Genomic DNA, 23,693 nt, shown 5'->3' with positions numbered 1-23,693 from the left:
GGAGCAGATACAGAGAGCAGTGTAGCAGCCAGTACTTGTGGGGTTCCTGGAAGGTGCCAGAAGTGTAGCAATGAAAATGGAAAGATGGTGTGTCAGCCAATACCCGTCACGGCGCTGGATGAAGTGGGTAGAAAGCCTCGGCAGTCTCGAAGACACAGAGAAAGCAGACCATGGTGCAGGTCACAAACAATGTGTAGCACAGTTAAAAATCACCATTGGCGGCTTACAGAAATGAGAGGAAAACACGCAGGATAGCCGCTGCACGGTACTCTGGCGAGTAGCGATCTCACCGCTCCATTGCTCGGCCGCCCACGCCGACAATGTCTTCCGCACCCGTCTGGGTCCGCCGCGCCACTTCCGGTCACGACGTCACCGCTGTATGCGTGGGGAACACCGATGGATGCCTCGGATTCTCTCCCTCTCTCACTTAGACAGCCTCTAAGCCACGCTCGACGCGTTTCGCCGTTGTAGGGTAAACGGCTTCCTCAGGAGTGGCTGCTAACTACCCAACTAGTGATCATATCACCTGTAAGACAGATTACATTATTTATTTAATCGAGTGCCCATGTGGGCTGCAATATGTTGGACAGGCCAAAAGACAGGTGAAAATTAGAATACTCGAGCGTATTGGAAATATTAGGCGTACGGTCACCACTCGCCTTCTGTCTAATCACTTTTTAACCCATCACCTAGGGGATGTGTCAGGTTTTAAGTTTACGGGAATTGAGCGTGTCCTCCCCCACTGGAGGGGATAGAGAACAAGAGCTGCTGAAACAAAACATTTTGGATCTTTATGCTCAAGACTCTGACCCCACGAGGATTAAATGTGGATATAGATCTGAGAGTCCATTTATGATCAAAACTTTCACTGCACCCTTGGGGTTGGAGCACCTTTTTAAGCTTTGTATGGACATGATATGTATTTTAACCACATGTTTTTGGATCATACAGTATATTAAAATCATTTTTGTTGTTTCTTCTCCCCCTTTTTCTTAGGTGATAAACCCTCTGAGGAGACATCAATCGGTGTGTGTGTGTGTGTGTGTGTGTGTGTGTGTGTGTGTGTGTGTGTGTGTGTGTGTGTGTGTGTGTGTGTGTGTGTGTGTGTGTGTGTGTGTGTGTGTGTGTGTGTGTGTGTGTGTGTCAAGGATTGTAAAACAAAAAAATATATATTTATTAAACTTTTTTTTTTTTTTTAATCTATCTAGGACTTACATTCACTCACACAACCCATGCACACACATATACTCACACATACTCACACATACACACATATACACACACATGCACACACATATACACACACATGCACACACACATACTCACACATACACACATATACACTAACCTGCAGCTCCCGGCTCTATATACATGAAAAGCATGCGGCACGTGCACTCGCGTTCGCATAGGAATGCGCGGCCGCACGCTGTATGGAACGGCCCTTATTAATAGAAGTATTAGTAGTTGCTGTTCAATGGCTATGTTGTTTGGGGACAACCTACTCATTGTCAGACTGATATTTTCGTTAAAGATTGCTTTTATTGTTCCTTTTGAGATGTGCATATATACCCATATCTCTCTATAACACATATGAAGTGTTTTAATGGTATATTTTATATATGTACTCTTTATATATCGTTTTTAGTTAATATTACGATACATTTTATTACATTGGATTTTTGTTATGACATACGTAATGTGTAATGACGCTGTTATGTAATGTGCAATCATGTCAATAGATACTGTGTTGACATACATTGTATTATTATGCTGACTCACATGCTAATTTTTGAAAGGTGTGTTTTTATGCTGTTAGCCTATAGAGATAGCACGAACAAACTAGATGGCGCTCCATATATTATCAACTAAACGTAGTACAAGTGAATACTAATATTGTGTAAACAAAAGACCGGAAAATAAAATGCAAAATGAAATCACATGCAAATAAAGGAACAAAAGAACACTCAAACCCTTAGAAGGACTGTTTAAAGGTCCACACGAACAAGGACAAAGAAGAACCAGGGGAGCGTTGGTACCTTAAAAAGAAATAAAATACATAGTGCAACACTGTGGCAATATGAAACAAATGAAGCTCCCAAAAGAGCACCTCTATAACTGAAAAATTACAGACTAGAGGGCCACAGATGGAGGCTATAAGGAGGAGGTGTAATCTCTAAAGAGAGAGACACACACAGAGCCAAGGTAAAATCTCTCAAATTTATCCAAAAACAATAAAAATGGAGGCTTACGGGATCCCAATGGGATAACAGCATAGAACGTTGGTGATCAAAACATCACATCACGCCGTCTTTGCTGCATCAAGCCGCCATGGTGCATCGCTGCCTGGAGCCGACACGTCACTTCCGGTAATGCAGCCGATTTGAAGATGACGTCGCGGGATTCCCAGCAGTCTCTCTCCCTCTCGATTGTAGGGTCACGCTCTACGCGTTTCGCCGTTCTAAATGACGGCTTCGTCAGGAGTAGCAGTGACCTGTTACGGGGGTCTTTATATACCCACTATCTTATCAATAACCTCTCCTCCTATAGGATAATTGATATAGCATCCCTAATTGGTGGGCAAATGAGCTAAATGACCTATCAAGCCGGGATATGTTCAGATATTTAAACATTTATCTTAAAACAATTTTTATACATTTATAATAAAGATTTTAATAAAACGGATAAATCAAAAATATAAAAAGATTCTCCTTTACATTCATAAGGCAAGAATCACACATAGAAAATATTAAATAATTCACATTAATTCTATTAGATATATAAATCGCTTAATTCATTCCTAATCCTATTGGCTTTCCGCAATATATAAGGGACGACGATTGTTGCATCTTGGAAATATGAGACAAAGAAAATTGATCAGATAGCAACCCCTCCAATATTTTTTCCAGAAGACAAACAAAATCTGTGGACTTCAAGAATATTCTTAAATTAGATCTAGATAATGCCCCCATTATTGGGGAGGCTAACATTTTAGAAGCTGAATTTGAAAAATTGGAGAGGTTGCTTATTAAAGATATTAATTTTTTTGGGATTATACATTTTTAGAACAATATGTCTTAAATGGGAGAGTCCCAAGAGGTCTTAGACATAAAAAATAGATCCATCCATAGATCTGGAGGATGAAATCTTTCTAGATAAGTGGTATAATCCTTTGGAAAAATGTTCAAATGATTTAATGGGTTTAGTCATGGACCAGCAAAAAAAACATGTGTCACAGATTGGCATAGAGGTGAAGGAAATTGAAGAGAGGATTGGTCATTTAGATCAGACTGTACTCTTTAAAGAGAAAGACACCCATTTGCAAAGCAAATTGGATAAAATCTGGAAAGAGACTATTACAAAGAAAGTAAAAAAAATCCTAAGAGATGAGGAGGACTATAAGGATGGTCCCCCTAGAAAACTCGAAAAACCTGAAAAAGTTGAACCTATTGCTAAAAAAGAAGTTGAAAAGAAAAAAAACTCCTAAAAAAACTCCCCCTAAAAAAGATAAGCCCAAAGAAGGGAAAAAACCTAGAAAATATACCCCCCAAAAAATCTAGGAAGAGCCCTGAGAGGGATAATTGGAGGACAAAACCATACAAAACCCTCCACCAACAGGGTAATAGATATGCCAAAACACAAGTAAGCATAGAATTAACTCCGAAAAGAACAATGAGTATAGATTATGACTCAGAAGGGGAAATAAATATATGCAATAGAAGGGAACAGAGAGAAGTCCAAAGAGATAAAATGTTTCAGAAGAGTGGGCTCAAACTTAAAAATAAAAAGGGTTTTTTAGGTGAGGGGGGGGGTCAGCTTCTTTTCAGGGAGTAAATTCTTATGCTCCGCTGATGGAAAGAGACCCCTCCTCGGAAAAGAGAAAAAGAGAAAGAAACGACGAAAACGGGGAAGGGGAAAAAAAGAAATCCCTCAAAAAAAGCAGGAGATAGGTAAGAATATCTTCAATCTGAGTTCTAAAGTACTAACAAAACCTGCAGAGTCTCTCATCTCAAGAGGTCTGAAGTTTGCCCCCACTGGGTTCAAGCGGCTTCGGCCTCTTTTTAGATGCACAAAGATTTTTAAGAAAATTAACAATTAAGAGATTTTTTAGGCAAAAAGGAGGTGGAGCTTAGAACTAATGAGAATCTAAAACTAGACTCTAGGACAGATGCTATTAATCAATCTCCAGAGGATAAACATACTATGGTACACTCTGGGTTAAAATTGCCATCCACATTTTACTCTAAACACGTGAAAGGGAAAAATGTAGATGTTTTTGCGCAGTTGGTACAAAAAGATTTAGAAAAATTGGCTGGGTCAGAATATAAATTTGATAACAACCTGAATAAAAGCGAAAGAGAAGCCCTCAAAACCCTTCAAAAAGACAACAGTGTGGTTATAAAAGAGGCTGATAAGGGGGGAGGAGTCGCGATTATCAACAGGGATGACTATATTACTGAGTCCACTAGGATCTTAGGTGATAAACAAACATATACACATTTAAAAAAAGATCCAACTTCAGATTTTTTGTACGAACTAAAAATACTGTTAGATAAAGGGAAAGCTGATGGGGTAATAACTGAGAGTGAATATAATTTTTTGTATAGAGAACATCCCATTAGACCTATTTTCTATTACCTCCCAAAACTCCACAAGAGTCTAGTTAATCCCCCAGGAAGACCCATAGTAGCGGGTATTGATTCCCTGACGTCTAATCTATCCGCATATATAGATACTTACCTGCAAAAATATGTGAAAAAACTTCCATCGTATCTGAAAGATACGACAGATATCCTGCGTATTTTGGATAGTCAAGTGTGGGAAGAAGGGTGGTTTCTAGCAACATGTGATATAACTTCATTATATACTTGTATTAGCCATAAAGATGGACTGATGCTATAGACAGAGCTCTGTCAAAAGATCATGATATGCCTCATGAACAGGCGAACTTTATCCTTGATGGGATTAAGTTTATCCTCGAACATAATTATTTTATGTTCGAGGGAGTATATTACCTCCAGAAGTGTGGCACCGCCATGGGCACAAAGTTTTCACCCAGCTATGCAAATCTTCTCATGGGTTCATGGGAGGAAGACCATATTTGGTCCATTGCAGAGCTGGGTGCGGACTTGTGCCTGTGGCGGAGATACATAGATGACATATTCTTTATCTGGAGAGGGGATGAGGAAAGTCTGGTGAGATTTATCCATTATCTGAATGACAACTTACTCAATCTTAAATTTACCTGTGAGTACAGTCTGGAAAGGGTTAATTTCCTGGTCCTGACAGTTCTCATTGACGATGGAGCAATCAGTACACACACTTTCTTTAAAGATGTTGATATAAACAACTACATTTCACTCTCAAGTTGTCATCACCCTAAATGGCTACAAAATGTACCATATGGTCAACTACGAAGGATCAGGAGAAATTGTTCTGATACCAACATTTTTCAGAAACAATCTCTTTTTTTGCAGGATAGATTTAAAGAAAAAAAGTATGAGGATAAGATTATTCAGGATGCAGTAGAGAAAGTAGGGAATCTAGAAAGGAAAGATCGCCTGAGCAATACAGTAAAAATTAAGACCCAAATTTTTTTTGACTTTTCTTTTCTAACAAACTTTAATAGACAGTCTGATAAAATAGTCAAAATCATACGCAAACATTGGCACATTGTAAAAAGTGACTCAATATTGGGAGAAATAGTTCCTGAACAACCAATGGTAATTTTCAAAAAAGCAAATACACTCAAGAATAAATTAGCACCGAGTGCTCTGCCTAAAGTTTCTAAAGAGGGGAATAGATGGCTACCTCAAATAAAAGTTTTTTTTGGCTGTACAACATGCTTAGCATATAGACACAGATCTGATGACAAATTTGGATTCAAGTCAAATGTCTCAAAAGAGACATTTCAAATAAAACAACACATTACATGTAAGACAGACTGCGTGATTTACCTTATACAATGCCCATGTGGGCTACAATATGTAGGCCAGACCACCAGGCCGGTAAAAACACGTATTCTGGAACACATTGGTAATGTTAGAAGAGGAGTTACCACGCACTTTTTATCAAATCATTTCATTTTAAAACATCAGGGTGATACTTCGGGCCTTGGGTTCACAGTGCTAGAACACGTACTGCCCCATTGGGAGGTGGGGACAGGAAGGTTGCACTGAAAAAAAGAGAGAGTTTTTGGATTTTTTCTTTAAAAACTTTAGTGCCTCAAGGCCTTAATGTGGACTTTGAATTGAGTGCTTTTCTTTGATTTTTTCACATATGTTTTATACATATGCTTTTTTACATATGTTTTTTTACATATGTTTCTTCATATGTTTTTCTTGTGTATGGTTTTGTACACTTTTTCGATATATGTTTTGCACATATATTTTTGCATATGTTTTTTGCACATTTTTTGCATATGTGTATGTACATGTGCTATTTTGCATATAATTTTTATGTATTTTTTGACTTGAATCCATTTATGTCATCCGGCCTGTGCCTTGCACAATATCACTGTGTATGTATTGGCCTGATGTGTGTGGTCAAAAGTTTTCTGGTTAAAATATGCTACATCATTATATGTGTTTATATATGGGTACTTTGGAAATTGGATCTTATGTCGTTTCTTAATCAATTTTCTTTGTCTCATATTTCCAACATGAATAATCGTCGTCCCTTATATATTGCGGAAAGCCAATAGGATTAGGAATGAATTAAGCGATTAATGTATCTAATAGAATTAATGTGAATTATTTTATATTTTATATGTGTGATTCTTGCCTTATGAATGTAAAGGAGAATCTTTTTATATTTTTGATTTATCCGTTTTTATTAAAATCTTTATTATAAATGTATGTAGCAAGGTCCCCCTTGCCGTATTGACCCCCCCTCCTGCTGGTGCGCGAGCCGCGCGTTACAAAGAGTGCGGCCGGTTGCCAGGGACGCGATCGGGCCGGTTGCCGGGGACGCGATCGGGCCGTCGGTAAGGCCGCGATCGCGTTGCTGCGGTCCCGTCGGCTCGCGGAGCAGGGCGCCGCCATTGTTAGGGGCGTTGCGCATGCGCAAGGGCTAGGAGCACCGGGAGGACTGCAGGGAGCTCGCGCATGCGCAGTGCAGGCCCAGAAAGCCCGCGAAGCCCTAGCCTATGAGAGGAGGGCTCTGTAAGAGGACTTCAAGTCCCATGAGCCTCTGGAACGGCCCCATGACGCCAGGGAGCCAATAGGGCTGGAGGAGCTCTGTTTGCAACATAGAGATACATTTCGCGCGCAGAGGCCACGTTAGGCAGTTGGTGACAGGAGCAGCTAGGGAAAGGAGGTAGGGTGCTGGAGTCAGTGACTCCCGGCACTAGGCCAGTACTCCCCTAGGCCCCAGATAGCCCTGAGTCATCCTAGCGGTGTGTGATAAGGACAGGCCCTAGGTAGGGACCCTGCCCCTTTATCTATTGTTAGTAGGGAACAAGCGTATGGATTGTTGATGAGAGAAAACTAGACTATCTTTGTGGAGGCCCAGTACGGATTGACTGCGGCCTATGGATCTCGACCCAGTTCTCGTCAAGGTACAGACGGCGGGGAAAAGCGGTGATATTATCCACGCCAGAATTCACCCCAGCTTCGGAGGACACCCCAGCGATCCCCACCCTGCGGTATAGCAGTACCCGTGGCTGGAGCCCGGGCAGGTAACTCACCACCTCACGTGCACCAACAAGGCCTATCATCAGACATAGTGGCTGTGCAGTCACACACATATACACACACGCTGGTCTATGAATTGGGAGTGCGAGACTTTGGGTGGGATTCACTGGACTTGGGGGTGGGATCATTGTGTTGGGACGGTATCGTCCGCTGTGACGCATAGGTGGTAGTGTCCGCTGTGACGCATAAAGTGTGGACACCCTCCGTGGTGTCCGTTAGCGTTAGCATCGGGGAGACGTTGAGTCAGGTTGCCTTTAGAGAGGGACACCTGTTGTTATCGGTTGTAATTGCATGTTTTCTAGGCACAGTAGTAAAGATATTCGTTCTTATCCAATCAGTTGTATGTGGTTATTGGGTATTGTCCTGCGAGGAACCACTCCCCCTATGGTGGGAGCCATCGCAGGTGGAGGCGCTGCATCATTGTAATTGGATATGCTAGTATATTGCCCCAGGTTTCCCTATGGCGGAAGCTCAGCCCTCCTGTGAGCCAACAGGTATAGCACCAAACACCGAGTAACATTATATGTTCCCTGCACCCCCACACTGTATCTGCGATTGGGGGGGGGAAACCTCTTACATTTGGAGGCGCTGCTGAGATCTTAGACCTGGGGTGCCCTATTCAACAAACTTCCTAAAATGTCACCAATATTCCCGTGCCTGTCGCGCTCAGAAGTATATGAGTGGGCTATGAGGCTGGAAGTGCCACCGCCCCACACGCTTGCGGTGTGCTGCGTTCCTATAGATGTCCCGTCTATAGCTATACGAGTAGCTTTGCGCCAACACTCATCTCCGGGGTACAACCGCCCTAGCCGTGGTAGATCAACGTACGGAGACCAAGGGGTATTATTCCGTGTTAGTGAACATCGGGCAAGATGTAAATGCGGACCAAGGACCGTCCAGCGTGTGGTTTGAAGGCCCGGCCGAGTCGAGTTGTGCGGTGGTGTACCCCGAGCGGCCCATCAAGTCCGAACCCGGCAGCTCCCGCACGAACTTGGAGGAGGTGGATATGTGTGCCTCGTCTTCTTCCCCTGAGAGTTATTGTGAGTCTACTTTAGGTGCAGCCACCGACCACAGTCCGCCACTCAGTATTGCACCGGCCCCTACTAGTGGGGGAAATGAGATCCGAATGTTAGTTCAAAGTCTTGCCGAGTTGGGAGGGGCCAAGGCTGAAGCATCGATTGAACAGCAGTATCGTAAACTGAAAATCTTTTCAGGCACTAAACCGACACCGGCGGGCGAAGAGGCGTTTGACGTATGGATAGAGTATACTTCACAGGTTGTAGAGGAATGGACGTGCCCTGAGCTAGTCAAACGACAACGCATAATGGAGTGCCTACGGTCACCCGCTTCCATCACCATACGGCTGGCTAAGGATCAACATGCAGATGTCACTGCTCAGAAAATGTTAGAGACGCTTGAGCGTGCTTACGGGCGAACTGAAGATGAAGGCCAACTGATGATGAGGTACCTCAACCTTCGCCAGAAGCTGGGGGAGGAGCTGTCTGCCTATCTCCACCGAATTAGGAATGTCCTATGGGATATGCGGAAACGAGACCAGATTAAGTCCACCCAGGTGGATGAGTATTGCTGGAATCAATTCCGGAAAGGAGCACTTCCCGACAATCCTATCGCCATCATGGTTAAATGCTCCCTGATGCGGAATGACCCCCCTTGCTGGGAGGATCTAGTGGATGAGATAAACAAGCATGAGGCATATGGTCGGTTGCATACTCCCGCCAAGGTTAAGGAGCCTGCCACCAGTGACCCGACTAAAACCGCTGGGGCCAAGGCCAAGAACCCCGCGACTCCAGAAGAGGAGGTCGCCACTAAGGGCTCGGGCCACAAAGCTAGGCCCACCCGCAACTCCCCTCCCCCGTACCGGGGACGTTCTGAATCAAAGGACCTCCTTTGCTACACCTGCGGTAAGAAGGGCCACTTCACTCGGGCTTGCCCAGAAAGGGAGGACCCCCCTGAGGACAAAACTCCCACTCGACGAAACCCAGCCTGGACGATGGTATGCCGAGCACAAGCCGCCGGGCCTGACGTGGAGACCCCTCAAGAAAACCCCAATGCCCCTGCGGATACCGAGGCAGGGGAGGACGCCCCCAACTGTGAGGCTTACAGCCAAGTAGGCCCTGCAGCCATCGTGCCAGTATTAGTAGAGGGGATCTACGCATCGGCCCTACTGGATACAGGGTCGCAAGTGACCATCATATACCAACCGTTCTATGAACAGCACCTCCGGCACTGTACTCTGAGAACGGCCGATCATGTGACAGTACGAGGGCTAAGCAATGAAGACTACCCTATCGCTGGGATTGTAAGGGTTCAAATGGAAATACTCCAGCTGAACACCGGAAACAGACACCCCATGCAATTAGCGGCCTTGGTATGCCCGGAACCCCAAGGACAGTGCAAGTACCCGATCATTTTAGGCACCAACGCTGATATAGTACAAGCAGTGTTCCGAGCTTACCTGAAAGAGACTAATGAGTTGCCGCTAGCCACCGCCCTCCTAGATCCAGTCCTAAGAGAAGAGTGCCAACGGATATATGCCCTGGAGCGACATGTAGACCTATACAATCGTCAGGCCGGACTGACGACCATATTACCAGGGGGAGTACAAAGAATGCCCGTCTGGTGTTGTTACCCTGAACGAGATGGGGATGATCAGCTTTTCTCTCTGGAGAGTACCCCGGAAGAAGAAGCCCAGAGAGGATATAAGATACTACCGGAGGTGAGGGAGTGGGCAACTAAGATTCCACGCCGAACCCACGTGTATGTGCAGAATATCTCTCCCTTCCCGATGGAGTTGGATGCCGGTCAGAAGTTGGGTGGCATATATCCGGTCCCTGTAGCAGACACACCCTCAGGTGAAGGCGGCGGCCGCGGATGAGCGTTTCGTCGAGCTGGATTTCAACTTCGGTGATTCGACACTGTCCACCCATTGGAAGGAGCGGCTGGCCACGCAGTTGACTCAACGACGACATGTGTTCTCCACGAGTGAGATGGACGTGGGGTGTAGTCACAGCGCCCAACATACCATCTGACTGAGTGATACCACCCCGTTCCGAGAACACTCACGCCGCCTCGCCCCGCGGGATATGGACGACGTGAGGAACGTCCTTCACGATATGGAAGATGCCGGGATTTTGACAGAGTCTCGGGGTCCCTACGCGTCCCCCATAGTGGTGGTGTGTAAAAAGAACGGATCCGTACGACTGTGTATCGACTATCGGACATTGAACAATCGTACGATACCGGATCAGTACAACCTTCCGCGCATCGAAGAGATACTGAATGCGCTGAATGGAAGTCAATGTTTCAGCGTGCTCGACCTCCGGTCCGGGTACTATCAGGTACCTATGAACGCGGAAGATCAAGAAAAAACAGCTTTCGTCTGCCCCTTGGGATTCTATCAATTTACCCGTATGCCCCAAGGTATATGTGGGGCGCCTGCTACATTCCAACTGCTGATGGAGAAGACTATCGGGGACATGATTCCACGGGAGTGTCTGGTATACCTGGATGATATCATCGTCTTCGGAAGGACTCTGGAAGAGCACGAAGAACGATTATTTAAGGTGATCGACCGTCTGGGGAACGAAGGTTTGAAATTATCCTTAGACAAGTGCCGGTTTTGCCATACCTCTGTGACCTACGTGGGCCACCGACCCTGCCAAGGTAGAAGCCGTAGTGAACTGGCCTCGCCCCGAGAACGTCACAGAGCTGCGATCCTTCCTGGGATTCTGTGGGTATTACCGCCGCTTCGTGGAAGGGTACTCGAGCAGGGCTAAACCCCTGAACAATCTGTTGAAGATATACCCTTCAGAGACCGGGAAGAAGGCTGTATCGGCACGCCAACCGTTCGGTGACAAATGGACGTCTGAGTGTGAGCAGGCCTTCCTGAAACTGAAGAAGTGTCTGACCGAAGAGCCCGTGCTTGCATATGCGGATCCCGAACAGCCATACGTCCTGCATGTGGATGCCAGCCTCAATGGACTGGGTGCCATCCTGCACCAGAAGCACCCGGAGGGCCTGCGGCCTGTAGCTTACATCAGCCGCAGCTTGACACCCAGTGAACAGAGATACCCGTCCACAAGTTAGAGTTCCTGGCTCTCAAGTGGGCTATTACCGAGAAACTACACGATTACCTGTACGGTGTTGCCTTCGAAGTAAGAACGGATAACAATCCCCTCACCTACGTCAATACCTTGGCCAAATTGGACGCCGCCAGACACCGCTGGTTGGCCGCCCTGAACAGTTATAGATTCTCCCTGAAGTATAAGCCGGGGCCCTTGAATATAGGGGCTGACGCCCTCTCCAGACGACCCGGGTTAAGCGCTATTCCAGATGATGAGAAATGGGAGGAACTCCCAGGACCCGGCGTGCGAGCTATGTGTAGCGTGGCCGCTATCGTCGAGGGCCAAGTGGCCTTTTCATAATTACGAGCAGCTGACTCATTGGGATGCCGGTCGCAGGCTGTCCCAGCCGCCTACTGCGATCCCAAAGGGATGAATATCACGCCTGACAAGGTGCTACGGTGGAAGGATCTGGTAGACTACCAAGTACGAGATCCTGTCGTTAGTATTATCCGGAGAGCCGTAGCAAAGGAGAACCCAGCCCTTCTTAAACGCGCGCCCAAAAACTTGGTGACCTTGCTCATGCGGGAGTGGGACAAATTCGAAATAGACAATTGCTTACTCTATCGGGTGGTACAGTACCACAACCACCCGGATAGGCGACAACTAGTCCTCCCTAAGAACCTACAATATCTGGTGCTGAAGTCCCTACATGATGATCATGGGCACCTTGGTACAGACAAAACCTTTGGGCTGGTCCGAGATCGTTTTTTTTGGCCTAAGATGCGAGAGGCCGTCGAGCGTCACTGTCGCCGCTGTACTAGGTGTATACAGCGAAAAACCCTGCCTACCCGAGCTGCCCCCATGGGTCATCTGCAGAGTTCTGGTCCCATGGACCTCGTGTGTATGGACTTTCTGTGCATTGAGCCTGATTGCCGGGGAATATGCAACGTGCTGGTCATCACAGACCATTACACCCGGTATGCTCAAGCCTACTAAAGACCAGAAAGCCATCACCGTGGCAAAGATATTATGGGAAAAATACTTTGTACATTACGGCCTTCCCAACCGCCTTCACTCTGATCAGGGGCGGGATTTCGAGAGTACATTGATCAGGGAACTGCTCCAAATGCTGAACATTGCCAAATCCCGAACAACCCCGTATCACCCCGAAGGAGATGCTCTACCCGAACGTTTTAATCGGACATTACTAGACATGCTCGGAACACTACAGAGTGCTCAGAAATCGGAGTGGAGTCAACACATAGAGACCTTGGTGCATGCGTATAATTGCACCCGACACGAGTCAACGGGATTCTCCCCATACTTCCTCATGTTTGGGAGAGAAGCGAGATTGCCAGTGGATGTGCGTCTTAGAGTCTCAACGGATGGGATACATAATGCTACCCATTTTAAATATGTGCAACGACTCAAAGACAGCTTGCAGCAGGCGTATCAGCAGGCAGAGAAATCCACCGCTAAGCTAAATGCTGACAATAAGAGGCGATACGACCATAAGGCCAGATATCGGGAACTTCGGCCAGGGGACGCTGTGTTGCTTCGGAACTTGGGCGTCCCAGGAAAACACAAATTGGCCGATCGCTGGAGAGACGGAGTGTATGAAATAGAATCTCAGATGCCTGGCCTCCCGGTCTATCGCATCAAAGACACTGAAGGCCGGGTAAAGGTATGGCACCGAAACCATCTTCTCCCCATTCCCCAAGTGGAAGATGAAGAGACCGAGATACTGGCCACACCGCTCAACGGTGAGCCCGACTTATCAGAACTGGGTCAAGGGACTGTCCATAACGAGACCCACTCTGACACTCCTGAAGATCCTATGGAAGGACCCTCTCAAAGGGACTGCTCCACAGAAAGGGCATCTCCCAGAGGAGCTACGGGTAAGGGGCCCTGTAGGCCAACGCCTACTAAGGTGGCACCAACAGGCTAGCCTTTGGATCCACAGAGCCCGAGCTTTGTGCCTAACAGAGACTATCCAGAGACATTTCTCCCCTCAAGGGAAGAGGCTGAGGCTCAGGACTGTGTGTATTACTCCCCCGAGGGAGTTGCAGAAGAACAGCTCCGACGGAGCCAAAGAGTCAAGTACCCTCCAACTCGGGTAACCTATGATCAAATGGGGGCACCCCATTATGAGGCTCAGCAGTGTTCTCGGAGCAAGATCCAATCTGTGATTGTGATGCTCACGGAATTGTGCAATATTGTATAGAGTCATGCATGTGCTAAGTTATGTTTTCAAATGCATTTTCATTATATAACTGTTGTATATAGTTACATTGAGTTGTGTCCCAAGCGAGGACGTTGGGGATTTTACCGGGGGGGAGGATGTAGCAAGGTCCCCCTTGCCGTATTGACCCCCCCTCCTGCTGGTGCGCGAGCCGCGCGTTACTAAGAGTGCGGCCGGTTGCCAGGGACGCGATCGGGCAGGTTGCCGGGGACGCGATCGGGCCGTCGGTAAGGCCGCGATCGCGTTGCTGCGGTCCCGTCGGCTCGCGGAGCAGGGCGCCGCCATTGTTAGGGGTGTTGCGCATGCGCAAGGGCTAGGAGCACCGGGAGGACTGCAGGGAGCTCGCGCATGTGCAGTGGAGGCCCAGAAAGCCCGCGAAGCCCTAGCCTATGAGAGGAGGGCTCTGTAAGAGGACTTCAAGTCCCATGAGCCTCTGGAACGGCCCCATGACGCCAGGGAGCCAATAGGGCTGGAGGAGCTCTGTTTGCAACATAGAGATACATTTCGCGCGCAGAGGCCACGTTAGGCAGTTGGTGACAGGAGCAGCTAGGGAAAGGAGGTAGGGTGCTGGAGTCAGTGACTCCCGGCACTAGGCCAGTACTCCCCTAGGCCCCAGATAGCCCTGAGTCATCCTAGCGGAGTGTGATAAGGACAGGCCCTAGGTAGGGACCCTGCCCCCTTATCTATTGTTAGTAGGGAACAAGCGTATGGATTGTTGATGAGAGAAAACTAGACTATCTTTGCGGAGGCCCAGTACGGATTGACTGCGGCCTGTGGATCTCAACCCGGTTCTCGTCAAGGTACAGACGGCGGGGAGAAGCGGTGATATTATCCACGCCAGAATTCACCCCAGCTTCGGAGGACACCCCAGCGATCCCCACCCTGCGGTATAGCAGTACCCGTGGCTGGAGCCCGGGCAGGTAACTCACCACCTCCCGTGCACCAACAAGGCCTATGATCAGACATAGTGGCTGCGCAGTCACACACATATACACACACGCTGGTCTATGAATTGGGAGTGCGAGACTTTGGGTGGGATTCACTGGACTTAGGGGTGGGATCATTGTGTTGGGATGGTATCGTCCGCTGTGACGCATAGGTGGTAGTGTCCGCCGTGACGCATAAAGTGTGGACACCCTCCATGGTGTCCGTTAGCGTTAGCATCGGGGAGACGTTGAGTCAGGTTGCCTTTAGAGAGGGACACCTGTTGTTATCGGTTGTAATTGCATGTTTTCTAGGCACAGTAGTAAAGATATTCGTTCTTATCCAATCAGTTGTATGTGGTTATTGGGTATTGTCCTGCGAGGAACCACTCCCCCTATGGTGGGAGCCATCGCAGGTGGAGGCGCTGCATCATTGTAATTGAATATGCTAGTATATTGCCCCAGGTTTCCCTATGGCGGAAGCTCAGCCCTCCTGTGAGCCAACAGGTATAGCACCAAACACCGAGTAACACTATATGTTCCCTGCACCCCCACACTGTATCTGCGATTGGGGGGGGAAAACCCGTTACATGTATACAAATTGTTTTAAGATAAATGTTTAAATATCTGAACATATCCCGGCTTGATAGGGCATTTAGCTCATTTGCCCACCAATTAGGGATGCTATATCAATTATCCTATAGGAGGAGAGGTTATTGATAAGATAGTGGGTATATAAAGACCCCCGTAACAGGTCACTGCTACTCCTGACGAAGCCGTCATTAAGAACGGCGAAACGCGTAGAGCGTGACCCTACAATCGAGAGGGAGAGAGACTGCTGGGAATCCCGCGACGTCATCTTCAAATCAGCTGCATTACCGGAAGTGACGTGTCGGCTCCATTACCGGAAGTGACGTGTCGGCTCCATTACCGGAAGTGACGTGTCGGCTCCATTACCGGAAGTGACGTGTCGGCTCCAATACCGGAAGTGACGTGTCGGCTCCAGGCAGTGATGCACCATGGCGGCTTGATGCAGCAAAGACGGCGTGATGTGATGTTTTGATCACCAACCTTCTATGCTGTTATCCCATTGGGATCCCGTAAGCCTCCATTTTTATTGTTTTTGGATAAATTTGTGAGATTTTACCTTGGCTCCGTGTGTGTCTCTCTCTTTAGAGATTACACCTCCTCCTTATAGCCTCCATCTGTGGCCCTCTAGTCTGTAATTTTTCAGTTATAGAGGTGCTCTTTTGGGAGCTTCATTTGTTTCATATTGCCACAGTGTTGCACTATGTATTTTATTTCTTTTTAAGGTACCAACGCTCCCCTGGTTCTTCTTTAGCCTATAGAGATAGGTCTATGGGTATTTAATCCCGTATTGGGTAGTTAGCAGCCCCTCCTGAGGAAGCCGTTTACCCTACAATGGCGAAACGTGTCGAGCGTGGCTTAGAGGCTGTCTAAGTGAGAGAGGGAGAGAATCAGAGGCATCCATCGATGTTCCCCACGTATACAGCAGCGACGTCCCACCCAGCGGGACTCCTCACACCCTGCGGAACACCCCACACACCCCGCGGGACACCCGCGTGGAGTACAGCAGAGCACACGTAAACAGCTCCGTGAAATGTTCGAATAACGGCCGCTGCATCTGTATGTCCCACTATAGGTATATGTATGTGGTAAATATATCCCAATATAGGTATATGCATGTGGTAAATATATCCCGATATAGGTATATGTATGTATTTTCAGTTAGTACAACATACAGGACACACCATGGATTCAAGATGTATTGTGCCAAGCGTGACTATGGATAATATGCACAGCCTATATAACTTGGGTATAGAGGATACAGTCTATCAACAGTCCTGTTACTGCTTATAAAAGATGCCGTGCAATGTCTGTACAAACAGGACTAATCTGTAAAAGGCAAAGTAACTGATTCATCTGTCTTATAACAGGTGGATAATTACTATAGGGCCACTAATGATCCTGTACCTTGAAAGGAAGGTTTGTGTATAAATTCCACCTCTTACATGCAGAGTCAGAAAGGGGCAGGTATAGGCTACGCAAAATTCACATGCAGAGTCAGAAAGGGGCAGGTATAGACTACGCAGAATTCACAGTCAGAGTCAGAAAGGGGCAGGTATAGACTACGCAGAATTCACATGCAGAGTCAGAAAGGGGCAGGTATAGACTACGCAGAATTCACATGCAGAGTCAGAAAGGGGCAGGTATAGACTACGCAGAATTCACAGGCCGAGTCAGAAAGGGGCAGGTATAGACTACGCAGAATTCACATGCAGAGTCAGAAAGGGGCAGGTATAGACTATGCAGAATTCACATGCAGAGTCAGAAAGGGGCAGGTATAGACTACGCAGAATTCACATGCAGAGTCAGAAAGGGGCAGGTATAGACTACGCAGAATTCACATGCAGAGTCAGAAAGGGGCAGGTATAGACTACGCAGAATTCACAGGCCGAGTCAGAAAGGGGCAGGTATAGACTACGCAGAATTCACAGGCCGAGTCAGAAAGGGGCAGGTATAGGCTACGCAGAATTCACAGGCCGAGTCAGAAAGGGGCAGGTATAGACTACGCAGAATTCACATGCAGAGTCAGAAAGGGGCAGGTATAGGCTACGCAGAATTCACATGCAGAGTCAGAAAGGGGCAGGTATAGACTACGCAGAATTCACAGTCAGAGTCAGAAAGGGGCAGGTATAGACTACGCAGAATTCACATGCAGAGTCAGAAAGGGGCAGGTATAGACTACTACTGACCATGGTACGCGTGCCGTCCGGGGGCGTGTCTATGGGCGTGCCAGTGACGTCACGGAGCTGGTTCGCCCTCATTGGGCGAACCGCTCACGTGACCGGCACGTCGCGCGCACCCTCCCGCTTACGCCCGCACGCACGCCGTATAGACGCGGTCACTGCCTTAAGGCAATCTGATCGCTCAGCGTGCGGACGCAGCCTTATGCAGCAATCACAATGTGAGCTGTAATCATCAATGTATCCTTGTCTGTTTGTTATAAATGTGATACAAAGTAACCTCCAAATAGAAACACTGTCTGCCATCCCATGAAAGCAAATAAGTACTCAGTAATGGTAACAATCGTGTCCGTGTGGTCTTATGACGAATCAACGCCATACAACCGTGTCTCACGGGACCTTGCAGGCTGCTTCCTGGTGCTGGCCGCTTCCTACCAAGACGCCACCGTCGTGGCGCCACGTTAAAACCCTGAAACCCTACGCACGTTTCATGTGCTACATGCGCACTTCTCCAGGGGAGGACGAGGAGTCACGTCGCTGCATCGTCATGTAATTAGGCCCGTAAAATAGTGTGTGCGGCCTGTGCGAACGCGCGTGCACGTGCCGCACACTTTGTGTGTGTATGCTGTGAGCGACAGTGAGGTACTGTGTGTATGTATGTGTGTGTATGTATGTATGTTGTGAGTGACAGTGAGGTACTGTGTTTGTGTGTGTGTGTGTGTGTGTGTGTATGTATGCTGTGAGCGACAGTGAGGTACTGTGTGTGTGTTTGTGTGTGTGTGTGTATGCTGTGAGCGACAGTGAGGTACTGTGTGTGTGTGTGTGTGTGTGTGTGTGTATGCTGTGAGCGACAGTGAGGTACTGTGCTTGTGTGTGTGTGTGTGTGTATGCTGTGAGCGACAGTGAGGTACTGTGTGTGTGTGTGTGTGTGTGTGTGTGTGTGTGTATGCTGTGAGCGACAGTGAGGTACTGTGTGTGTGTTTGTGTGTGTGTGTGTGTGTGTGTGTATGCTGTGAGCGACAGTGAGGTACTGTGCTTGTGTGTGTGTGTGTGTGTGTGTGTGTGTATGTATGCTGTGAGCGACAGTGAGGTACTGTGTGTGTGTGTGTGTGTGTGTGTGTGTGTATGCTGTGAGCGACAGTGAGGTACTGTGTGTGTGTGTGTGTGTGTGTGTATGTATGTATGTATGCTGTGAGCGACAGTGAGGTACTGTGTTTGTGTGTGTGTGTGTGTGTGTGTGTGTGTGTATGTATGCTGTGAGCGACAGTGAGGTACTGTGTTTGTGTGTGTGTGTGTGTGTGTGTGTGTGTGTGTGTGTGTGTGTATGTATGCTGTGAGCGACAGTGAGGTACTGTGTTTGTGTGTGTGTGTGTATGTATGCTGTGAGCGACAGTGAGGTACTGTGTGTGTGTGTGTGTGTGTGTGTGTATGCTGTGAGCGACAGTGAGGTACTGTGTTTGTGTGTGTGTGTGTATGTATGCTGTGAGCGACAGTGAGGTACTGTGTGTGTGTGTGTGTGTGTGTGTGTGTGTGTGTGTGTGTGTGTGTGTGTGTGTGTGTGTGTGTGTGTGTGTGTGTGTGTGTGTGTGTATGTATGCTGTGAGCGACAGTGAGGTACTGTGTGTGTGTGTGTGTGTGTGTGTGTGTGTGTGTGTGTGTGTGTGTGTGTGTGTGTGTGTGTGTGTGTGTGTGTGTGTATGCTGTGAGCGACAGTGAGGTACTGTGTGTGTGTGTGTGTGTTAAACATGTTTATAATAAATACATTGGTAAATAAATTATTTATTAACATTGTACACACACATACACACACACATACACACACACATACACACACACATACACACATACACACACACACACACATACACACACACACACACACACACACAAACACACACACACACATTTCAGCGGCGGTAGCGGTGCGAAATCTTTATTTTCCCCGTCTTCTCCCCTGTCGGCCATTTCCACGCTCACTGCCGTGCGCACACTCTGCCCTATTATAGGACGGCTGACTCACCACAGCCAACTACAAGTGCTGCGCGCACGCACGGCGCAGCAAGCGCGCCCTCTATAGAACAGCCCTTACTCTTTCTTGCGGGAGTGTCAATCTCCCTGCACCAATCCCATGGGTGCGCGTTCACACTGCGGTATTGGCAGCTAGTTAATAATTCGATAGAGGGTAGTTAACCCAGGATAATATGAGATCTCTTATAACCAGAGAAGCAAATAGCCAAGTATGCCAATTTAACGTGATAACATCTTGTTTTAGCAGTAACAGGACTGCTGATAGACTGTATCCTCTATACCCAAGTTATATATATGCTGTGCATATTATCCATAGTCACGCTTGGCACAAAACATCTTGCCTCCATGTTGTGTCCTGTATGTTGTACTAACTGAAACTACATACCTATACCTATATTGGGATATATTTACCAAACTGATGGTTACCCAATGTTTAGGACAGTGTTTCCCAACCCCAGTCCTCAGGGAACCCCAACAGGTCAGGTCTTCAGGATATCCCTGCTCCAGCACAGGTATCTCAGTCACAATGACCGAGCCGCTGATTGACCCAGGAGGACAGGAGTTGGGAAACACTGGTTTAGAATATTCTGAGTCGCTTCACCTGGGGATTTTAATATAATTTGATCACTGTATCTATGTTCACTTGTGTCGTGGTTAATTGCAATACTAATAAAGTTTTATTATTGTTCTTGTTATAATTATAGAGAGTAACTTATCTGTCATTCCCTTTGAAGTATAACTAATCAGGAATATTGAGATTCCATGACTTACTAAGTCATAGTATATATTTTTTGCTACACTTTGAGTGCAATCTCTAGAGGGATCTAGTGTAAGCACATTGCTTTTACACTCTGTTTTATAGGTTTAATTATCCTTATGTACCAGTGTATCTATATATATATATATATTTCTACTGTAATTGGGTTGAGTGGTGGGTCACTTCTCAGTGGAATCACCTGTGTAAGGAGTATTATATACCCCACCTGTGTATAAGCTCACGTGGCACTATAGCTAGTCACGGCCTCCCCTCATGCATTCCCATAGGGGAGCACTGTAGCCCTGTACTAAGTCACACCTAGCACCCATCCAAATAAGCAGGAACACGTGATTCTGATCCTAACCCCCAGCAAGCAGAGTTTAGAGTATTTCCCACTCACACAGAGCGGTACCATTACTCAGCTGTAACCGCTACACTGCACGTACCAACCCGGTACATATAGGGCAGTACTATGGCTCACTAACAATGACCCCTATACTTACTCGGGACACAACATCGAACAGCTGAACAAATAGCAATCAACACATATAATTCCAATTGACAGTCTTATCCAGCCCATCGGAAGCCTAAAGATAAGACTGTCAATTGGAATTATATGTGCTGATTGCTATTTGTTCGGCTGTTTGATGTTTATCACTTTTTTATTGATTGTGGGGGGTATATATATCCTGTTTTTTGTCTTTGGCATTATGCCGTTTCACTTGAAAAAGACCTACTAGGGTCGAAACGGTCGTTGTGTACGGCGCAATAAATTTGGAACTTTTTACAAAACCCGTGGAGCGCCGGTTCCTTCTTTTTCATAGTTCAAGCTTGGGTGATTGTGACGGGTAGCCCTTTTGAACCAGCAGCACCGGTAATACTGTTATGTATATATGGCTTATTGTGTGCAGCATATCACTGTTTATTTGACTATTGCTATATAAATAAAGACATACATCCTGTTATTGGTTAGGAGTCGGAGTGAATTTCTTATGGCATCTCAACCTCTTTAAATAAATATCGCTCACCTTCATACGGTCTTTCTCCCCTGCACCAAAAGGAGAGCCCTAACCGCCAGTCTCGCTTGGCTCTGTAAATGGCGCTTTGAATTTCCTCCCGTTTCCTGTAATAAATGATATTTGCATCACAATGTGTTAGTACAGTACATTGCAAGCGAACATTCGGGCTTTCCACGATCTCACACTTGCCATATTGACAGTTGCTAACCTGAAATGGTCACTTATGGAAACAGACATTTTTAGCCAAACATAAGTGCAATATTCTAAAGCCCTCTCTCGCCTTAAACCTTTCTCACTGACTGCCCCTCACCTCTGGAATGCCCTTCCCCTCAATACCCGACTAGCACCCTCTCTATCCACCTTTAAGACCCACCTTAAGACACATTTGCTTAAATAAGCATATGAATAGCACTGTGAACATTCTGAACACATGATACATAAAGCTTGGCCCCCTGCAGACGCACTTACCAGAACTCCCTCCTACTGTCTCTGTACGTTCTCCCTACCTACCAATTAGATTGTAAGCTCCTCGGGGCAGGGACTCCTCTTCCTTAATGTTATGTTTATGTCTAAAGCACTTAGTCCCATGATCTGTTATTTATATTATCTGTTATTTATTCGATTACCACATGTATTACTACTGTGAAGCGCTATGTACATTAATGGCGCTATATAAATAAAGACATACAATACAATATTACTTTTTGAAGTGAACCTTCTTTGCGGGCACCTGCACCCACTAACATTTCCTGGCACAAACCTCTTCCATGGTGACACAAAGTGACGTCATTGTAGTTTGTTGGCTGCCTGCTGGAAATTGTAGTTCGAGGACTCTGGGACGCGCACGCCCGCACAATATAGAGGTGCAAATAGCAATTATTTTTTTTAGAAATCTACCATTTATAATAAAAAAAAGGCAGACGTGGAAAAGATGCAAGGTGTGTAAACAGAACACATGAATTGTATATAGATTAATGTAACGATTATTAAAAAATCCAGGGTGTGTGTCGAGCACGCGCGTTCTAAGTCAAACTTCTTTGCGTTTTGTCACTGAAATTGTGTTTTGATTTTTATGCTTTACATTGAATGAAAGACTTCTGAGAGTGACGGCATTTAGATACTTTACAATCCAAAATATATGCATCTTACTTTAGCTATCATATGTCAGTTAGATCATGTATTCCAGGTGATTTGTATGGAAATTTCAACACATAATAAAATCAATTATACTCTCAAATCTCTTCATTGAATTAAAACCATCACCACCCCGAATACAATTTCTGTGACAAAACACAACAAAGTTTCACTTACACTGCGCGTGCTCAGCACTCACACCTTTTGTTAACTTCTTTTTCCCCACATTATCCCCCAACGACCCAAACCTCGTAATGGCCACAGAAGGTGGGATCATGTCTGATTCTGTCACATCAGGATCATGAACCCCAATCCCTCCAAAGAACAGTGACACGTTTTATTACAGGCACCTGAAGAACTTTACTAACGACCTGTAGCATGTCGAAGAGACCCTCCAAGTCTTCTTACCTTCTTTTAACCTGTATCCAAATCTGTTTTTATCTTTATGTCCCACCTGGATTACACTCTTAGTAAGATTATCTATTGTTTCCCCAGATTGTTCTCCTGCTGTTACATACGCCTATAACATATATAATCTCTAACTGTGCATGCAATGTTGTATATAATGTTTACCCTGATCACTTAATGTAACCATGTATTTGTCATCTTAACTCTGTGCCCAGGACATACGTGAAAACGACAGGTAACTCTCCAGGTAAAACATTTGATAAATATATATAATACTGGAAGTGAATTTGAGAGGTTCCCTCTAAGTCTGTGCTCAGTGTGCGATGTGCGCGCGCACGACCAGGACTTTTACCTGTCTTCCCCCTGATGTTTGGACAACACTGAGCTACTTGCCCTCCCTGCTACGAGACGCCGACGCCCAGAGACCCCGCCGCTGTGAAACCGCAAGGATCGGAGGTTTCCCTTTGGCCGTGACGTCACCTGATGTGATCAGCTGTTCGTTTGGGAGCAGGAGTACACAGATCCTCCAGCTTCACGTTACAGCTACAGACCGCAGGTCCACCTTTGGCCGTGACGTCACCTGATGTGATCAGCTGTTCGCTTTGGGAGCAGGAGTACACAGATCCTCCAGCTTCACG

The 23,693-nt window shown here is 46.5% G+C and overlaps 1 long non-coding RNA gene across 1 annotated transcript; it reads right to left on the bottom strand.

Annotated features, from left to right (window-relative positions):
• Positions 1-23,693, bottom strand: LOC142464538 (uncharacterized). Its single transcript, XR_012787682.1, has 3 exons — positions 23,408-23,693; positions 21,523-21,617; positions 1-526 (listed from the first exon to the last, which is right to left on the bottom strand). It is a non-coding gene; the product is annotated as an uncharacterized LOC142464538 (long non-coding RNA).

The sequence above is a fragment of the Ascaphus truei genome, chromosome 13 (genome assembly GCF_040206685.1).
Source record: "Ascaphus truei isolate aAscTru1 chromosome 13, aAscTru1.hap1, whole genome shotgun sequence".
NCBI lineage: Eukaryota > Metazoa > Chordata > Amphibia > Anura > Ascaphidae > Ascaphus > Ascaphus truei.
Note: the sequence above shows the minus strand (reverse complement) of the source record. Positions and strands in the feature narration are given on the sequence as shown.